The sequence below is a fragment of the Phalangium opilio genome, unplaced genomic scaffold, assembly GCF_054372755.1.
Source record: "Phalangium opilio isolate 3A_F unplaced genomic scaffold, DU_Popi_V2 ptg000209l_1, whole genome shotgun sequence".
Lineage (NCBI taxonomy): Eukaryota > Metazoa > Arthropoda > Arachnida > Opiliones > Phalangiidae > Phalangium > Phalangium opilio.
The window spans coordinates 16545724-16553371 of NW_028324217.1; positions in this window are offsets into that span (position 1 = coordinate 16545724).

Sequence of the window (7648 nt, forward strand, 5' to 3'; positions counted from 1 at the left end):
AGATAGAAAACATGGGGCTATACTAACAGCTTGTGCAGTTTTAATCTTAATTAAGCATTTTATTTCAAAGTTACTCGAGTTCTCATCCAAACATGTATATTTCATGTTTAAATTCACGTTAATTATACTTAATTAAGTTGAAATTAATGAAGGATTGAGGTTTGGCAGTGTTGATTTAGCTTATAAAATGAGTTTCAAATCACCTTAATTGTAAAGTTTAGAAGAGTTTTTCATTCTTGCCAACACAATGTGTTAAATTTTTATCATACCACGTGCTAAATTTGCGGTAACATAAAGATCATCTATAACATATGTTATTGAATGATGTGATTCTATAGTTTAGCAACTTTGGGTTCAATAACAGTAATTAAATTAAATACCTAAACAATTCATAGCAATTTAGACAAATAAACAAACGGCAAAGTGAAATGTGGAGATAGCGAACAACGTAACCCTCCGTTGCTGACGTGGTTACGTTGGAAAAATTTGCGCTGATGTAAACATGGAAATTATTTGACTAGTTAAATTACATAACGACACTGTCCTCCTGGATTAATCAGCACCACTGTTACTTATATTTATGAATTAACAAAATCCACTGTTGGTAACAAATAGTTAAACTGCGCTAACGTACACCACGACTCTTTTAACTGCCGTAGGGAAAACATATTAAACTTTTTGTCATCTTACCAGTAGTACTTTGAAGTTTTCGATCTTTTCATAGGGTGTAAAGCACTATCTTTATTTCAACACGTTAATAATTTGAATAGGTATGCCATTTTTACATTGGGGGGGGGCGATGTCAGATTTTCCCTACTGTACGCTTTTTCGCGTTTCCGGTTTTGACTTCATGATGCTCAGTGCTTGCCCATCAAAACAAGACGGCCCAAGGGCTCGTAATAGTAGCCATATCGTACGAGTGAATAGCCCCTCTATACCCTACCCTAATGAGTGGATAACCCCTCTATACCTTACCCTAATGAGTGAATAGCGCTATCTTTTTCAATGCTTAAATGATTTACCGTGCATAAAATCAGAGTGAATAGCCCCTCGATTCCCTACTCTAAACAGTGATTAAATTATAACCGTATAAATTTACTTATTCTGTAATTCTAATATTCCGGCGAATCGAAGAACAGATCTTATAAATTTCTAACAAGGACTTATGCCCAGAAACTTTTGAAAGAGAAAGTTTAGTTATAGTGATTACGAATTTTAGTGATTATCCCCTCGAATTACCTTTAGCAATGCTAAAATGATCAAACGCATAACGCTCATTTAACACTATGTTAGCTCTATCTAAACCCACATTTGAATTAACCGCCAAAACGTTCCAGTCAAACATAACATAGATGACGATAGCTACCGAACGAGAACGAAACACATGAGGAGCGCGGTAGGAAACGGGGAAAATCTTTATCTATTTAATTAGCACATACATAAAAAGAAAATAAATATAAAAACCCCAAACATACAAATTCATAAGTATCCGACCCCACAGATAAAAATTCAAAAGTTTCCGACCCCACAGATTAAGAGGTACCCCACCCCACATCACCCCGACATTTTAGAGATAAGAATAATATCAAGTCTCTATGGTTCATTGGTAGAATGGCTGTCTACTACGCCAGCGACCCGGGTTCGATTCCCGGGTCTGACCTGAAAACATTTTAATTAAAATTAAATCTCTAACCGAGCCCAGTAACCCCTATGGGTGGGTTTTGGTAATATAAAGTTCCTTTTAAGCTAAAATCTGACAATAACGAAGCGACAAACCCGGCCACTACTACTACTACGGACGGCTCGGGTCAAACTAAAAGCCTATCGTATACTACGATATGGCTAAAAACCATCTAATCGATATGGTTTTTTTGATGGCGTGACGTAGTGCTTGACTGTTGAACACTTGACAGACGAAAAGTTGGCGCGGGATTTAAAAATTAAATTCCAATAATTCTATTCCTACAGTAATTGTATTCGTTTTCTTCCAAAACTACTTCTACCATTTAAATGGACATAATTTTCTTAAACAATTTCATTATTTGCAAGCATATTAATAATTGCAAAGAGCCACTTGCGCTTCGTAATGATTTGAGGGCTAGTAAGACGTTTCCCCAACTCCATTTTCGAAAACAGCGCTAACTTCAAAATGTCACTTTTCCGTTCAACAGCCTTTTACGTCACTGTGACGTCTCGAGCCCATCAACCTAACATCAAGAAAACAGCGATTTCCTTGAGATTTTCGTTACTGAACGTACCCACGGTAAATACAGCATAAAAAAACCTAGGGTTAACCCGGTTAGGCTATGTTTCTAGCATAAAACTGAGCAGACTATATAGAGGATTCCAAAACAAATGAGAGCTGGAAATCAGCCTTTTTCATAATCTTTAAAGAGGAAAGACACTATATGAGACTATAATTACATAGAGTAACTAAGATAGGGTAATGGCAGCCCTCTGCCTTCGACTGTATTAAGCTCTACGGGTAAATAACATGGAGTGCCTTTAGTCTATACAACTTAAGCCTTGGCCGTAAAGAACGTCGAAAAACTTAGGCTATGTTTCTAGCATAAAACTGAGCAGACTATATAGAGGATTCCAAAACAAATGAGAGCTGGAAATCAGCCTTTTTCATAATCTTTAAAGAGGAAAGACACTATATGAGACTATAATTACATAGAGTAACTAAGATAGGGTAATGGCAGCCCTCTGCCTTCGACTGTATTAAGCTCTACGGGTAAATAACATGGAGTGCCTTTAGTCTATACAACTTAAGCCTTGGCCGTAAAGAACGTCGAAAAACTTACTTCAAAAGATATAAAAACCTCTAATAACAGTAATTATTTACCTGAATTAATTTTTTAGACGAAAATTCTACCTGATATCAAAGTATTTGTTCTTAAGGGTGTTATAGATAATTAGCAAATCCAATCAAAGGTGTTCAAGCTCGGACAAAATACCGAAGTAATTAATTCTAGTTGCCTTACTGTCGTCTGCTATGAAATTAGGAATTTTCCACATCAAAGCAAACGTTTGAAAATATCAACGTAACTTGTTAGCACCCACAAACCTAGGCCCTTCTAGTTTTCAACGAGAACGAAATGAAGAAATAGGTTTAAGCGCGCTATAAGGTTAGGCTGACTTCTGACCCAAAAGTAATCTTTTGACGTACTTTGTTAATTAGTTGAAGTACAATTCTTAGACTTCATTAATTAAAAATCGAAACAGGTAAGTTTCTCATTTAAGAAACGCTTGTTAATTTAGAAGTATTCCGAAAACTAACTTCGCTATAGTTTTTCCGTATGGCCTGTCACAATTGCCTTAAAAAACCGAAATTCTTTTATGCTTTTTCTATAGGACGCTAACCCTAAAAGGTGTGACTTTTTCTTTAACATTACGGAAGGGTATCAAGTCATATCTACAAGGGCCTACCGGCCCTGTAGAATATAGAATAATATTTTAAAGCGTCTGATTAGCTAGGTCTTTGTTAAAACACCATAAGAGTAGAAGACGGCAACCTGAACCCCCATTGAACAACCTAAGCCAAGCCTCGACGATTCAGTATAAGCGCCGAGGATGCTTGCTGTCACGACTTCTTTTCCGCTACATTACAGTTACAATAATTTCTACTCCACCCCATTCTTACTTCCAAAACGTTAAAATTAAGGATTTAACTTAAATCCATTAATAGAGGTCAGTTTTCTGTTACTGTTCATGTTTTCAATTCCTACACTCTAAGAAATGGAAGTGTTAAAAAGGTGTAAACACCGTAAAAACACCCAAAAGAGAGTTTTATTACCTTGAGTTTTTAGGGGCCAATTTAAAGTTTAAATTCGGTGTAAAATAACACTATTAAAACACCGTTCGAAATGAAACATGAAAAATTATAATACTGAGGGTTTCTTAAATAAGGTTTTTCATTTTTACCTCTCCGAGTGACGTATGTCACGGAGAGGTTCTGTAACGATCGTGTGTGTCTGTTTGTGTGTGTGTTTGTGTGTGTGTCTGTTGTTACACCCACGTGACCGCGTTCGCAGTTTCCAAATCGGACCAAACGTGTTCGCCATTTCCAAACTGCTTTCACAGTCACGGAAATGGCTCCTCTACATGAGTTCTCACACCACCATCTTCTGGGCTTTGTCCATCCCAAACGGACACCAGTCTGAGCTTACTGGCTTCTAATCACCACCATCTTTTTGTCTTCGTCCATCCCACATGGACACCAGTCTGTATATACTGGCTTCTAATCACCACCATCTTCTGTTCTTCGTCCATTCCACTTGCACACCAGTCTGTACATACTGGCTTCTTATCACCACAATCTTCTGGTCTATGTCCATCCCACTTGCACACCAGTCTGTACATACTGGCTTCTAAACACCACCTTCTACTGGTCTTCCCTCTATTCCACATAGACACCAATCTGTCTCATTGGCTTCTAACTCCATCGTCATCGTTTGGTTTAAGACATTCGCGGCGATCAGCTTGGGTTACGAGAAACGTCTAGCCTCCCTAGGGTTGTCCACCAAAGGTTTTCGCAATTGCGGTTGTTCTTCCTCTTAACTATAGTTCGACACCTTTATATACTACCTATTTGAGTAAGGCGAAGCAACCGGCGTATGCTTCATTTCAAACGCCAATATTAGTCAAGTCTCTCAAGAATGTTTAATTGTTCTTTATCAAAACGATGTAACGCTCAATAAGGCAAACAACTGACGAAGAAAATATTTAATATTAATTATATTTATTTTAATATTTAAGATAATCTTGTTTCTCAACTCAAAATTAATACGGAGAGAGTTAAAAAGCAGTCTATGCTTTTGTCTGTGTGTGTCCGTCCATTGTTACACTAGTGCGTCGCGTTAGCAGTTAGCCTTGTGTTGATGTGTTAAGAAATCATACAGAACCTTAATATTCCCATTTACCATAATATAAAGTGAATATGTGGAAGTATTTTTCGTAATTATGATGCATTTAGTACTATTGTAGCTTTAAAGCTCTGTTTCATTTTGATATTCCAAATTTTCTTTTTAATATTGTTATTTGAAATGGCTGTTTATATATTGCTTAAGCTATACTACATCTGTATATAGAATAATCCTTGGTTTAGTGATTTCATGAAGAAAACTAAGACCTAGACTCCGGCGGGTATAACAAGTATTATCCGAAATAGGCTTAGTGAAACAAAGAGTAAATAATTGAGGCCTGAGGTGAAGTAAACTTTTGGCTTTGATTTTCGTGTCTGAAATGAAGAGATATCAACGGTTCAGAGTGAGCCGAAAGTTAAATACACTCTTAAAAAATCAGGTTAAGATTTTATAATGAAAGAAAAGATCATGGTGGCAATTAGATTAGTAAAAGGGCTAATGGTAAACGGGTAATAGCTACAGACTTATTATTCTCTTTATGGTGCGCATTGACTATTAGTGCGTCTAACTACAATTTAGCTTTGGTGTTATTTAACGTTAACATTCATGTTGGCAAACTAAGAATATTGTTGAGGTGAGACGAGACGATAGTGTTTTCACTGCAAACCAGTTGTGAATGTAGCTATCAGGATATAGGGTAAACAGCTGAAGCGTAGACTTCATTTCCTGTTCTTTCCCCCCATTGACTGATTTCCATGTGTCCAAGATTTATCCTTATTGGATGTAAAATGTCGTCTGCTTTACTGTACATTCGCTATGTTTGGAATACTGCTTCAATATTTCGTAAATTTTTACTTCAAAAAAGTGAAACAATTCCATATCTAGGTAAATAAGTTTGGAGTAGTAGACCTCTTTACTCGGAGAGGTAATATTTTGGTTTTCCCAACTTGTCATTAATGTTTTAATATTAGAGTCAATACAAACAGTAAAAAATTATTGAAAAACGTAATTGTTAAACCTTTTTTAAAGATGATATTCATGAAAGAAAACAGTTTTATCCTTTAAATAAAATTAACAAAGAAATTGGTAATCTGGCGGTGTTGTACCTTCATAAAACTATGCTAAACATGTTAGGCGACACTCTTACAGGTGTTAAGCGATACTCTTAAAAAACGAGACTAGGTTAGGTACTGGCCTCACAGTAGGGCCAGCTTGAGAAGCCAAAGTGGGGCACTTGCTTTTGTGACATGTTTTATCAATATTTTGAGAGAAATTAGAGTACTAAATGGATTTTTTTGTAAAATCTGTAGTGCAAATTAGATTAAACGCGTTTCTGGCGCTCGAAAAACTCTTAGTGAAAAGAGATTATTAAATTTAACAAGAACGTCTATATCTACTGCTTGAATATAATAGCCTCCAAAACTAATTTAAAACCCTATGCATTTACACAAATTAAAAACTTTCTGCCTTTTTCAGAAGTTTATGTACCCGTAAAAATGACTTTATATGCAACAACCCTCGCTTAAAGAGGTATAGTTCTGCATGTGAGAACTTTCCTCCCTATACATAGTTTACAGGCGGAGAGGATTCCTACTATTAACACCAGGAGATCAAGCGACTTAGAGTGTAAAATCGTCTGCTATTTTACACTCTTAAGTTCCCAGGTCTCCTTGTGCAAATGGTATGAATCCTCCACGCCTGTAAACCATGTAAAGGTGATGAAGTTCTCTCAAGACGGAACCCTGCTATGAATGTAGCACTAATTGCTAATAATACAGCGGAATGGCGGATAATCAAAATTCAATTAAACAGGAAAACCATACTCGATATTTGAGTTATGCCTCATGAGTGGTCATAATGTAGCTATTATAGTTTTTTACGTCATCGGTTTTACTCTAAGTACTAGAATTTCTACTACTATCCTACCAAAAAATCTCCCACTCTTAAAGGTGTTACGCGACACTCTTAAAGGTGTTACGCGACACGCTTAAAGGTGTTACGTGACACGCTTAAAGGTGTTACGCGACACGCTTAAAGGTGTGAAGCGACACTCTTAAAGGTGTGAAGCGACACTCTTAAAGGTGTGAAGCGACACTCTGAAAGGTGCTATGCCGCACCCTTTCAGGAGTTGCACAACACTAATATGAGAGTAGAAATTCACTTTCAGTGCAATATAAGAGTTAAAAAGGTGTTAAACTGCACCTCTGTTGCACCATTTTATACTTATCTTTGCCACCAATTGCTCAAATAAGTGTTATTAAACCCTTTCAGGGGTGTAAATAAACACCTGTAACGGTGTCAAATTTGGACCCATATAAACTACTTTTAAAGGTGTTAAAGCACACCCCATTTTCTTAGAGTGTATTCTCTTCCCAAAATCAGCAGAATTCTAAAATGTAAATTAGCTTGTGTGGATGACAATGACAAAACGCGATATTTTTCACTACGTTACGGACACCTTGTTGAAAACTTACAATGATAGCATCTTTGCAAAAATAGAAAAAAAGCCTACACATAGTGTTAGGAACAGAAATATACTGCATTCGTAAGTTTATCATTACAATATTTAAAATGTATTAAAAGAGTTTTAAACAAAGCCCAAACATTCTTCTGCTGTAATTTTTTCAACACAGTTTTTTAACTATTCTTTTTTAATATTAATTCATGACATAGTTGATTAATTTTTAGAACTTTACAAGCGATAACCTTTTGGGTTTTGAAGACTTTAAAACACATCAACAACCAATAGTACGAAAGCTTTCCAACGACACGACATTTAT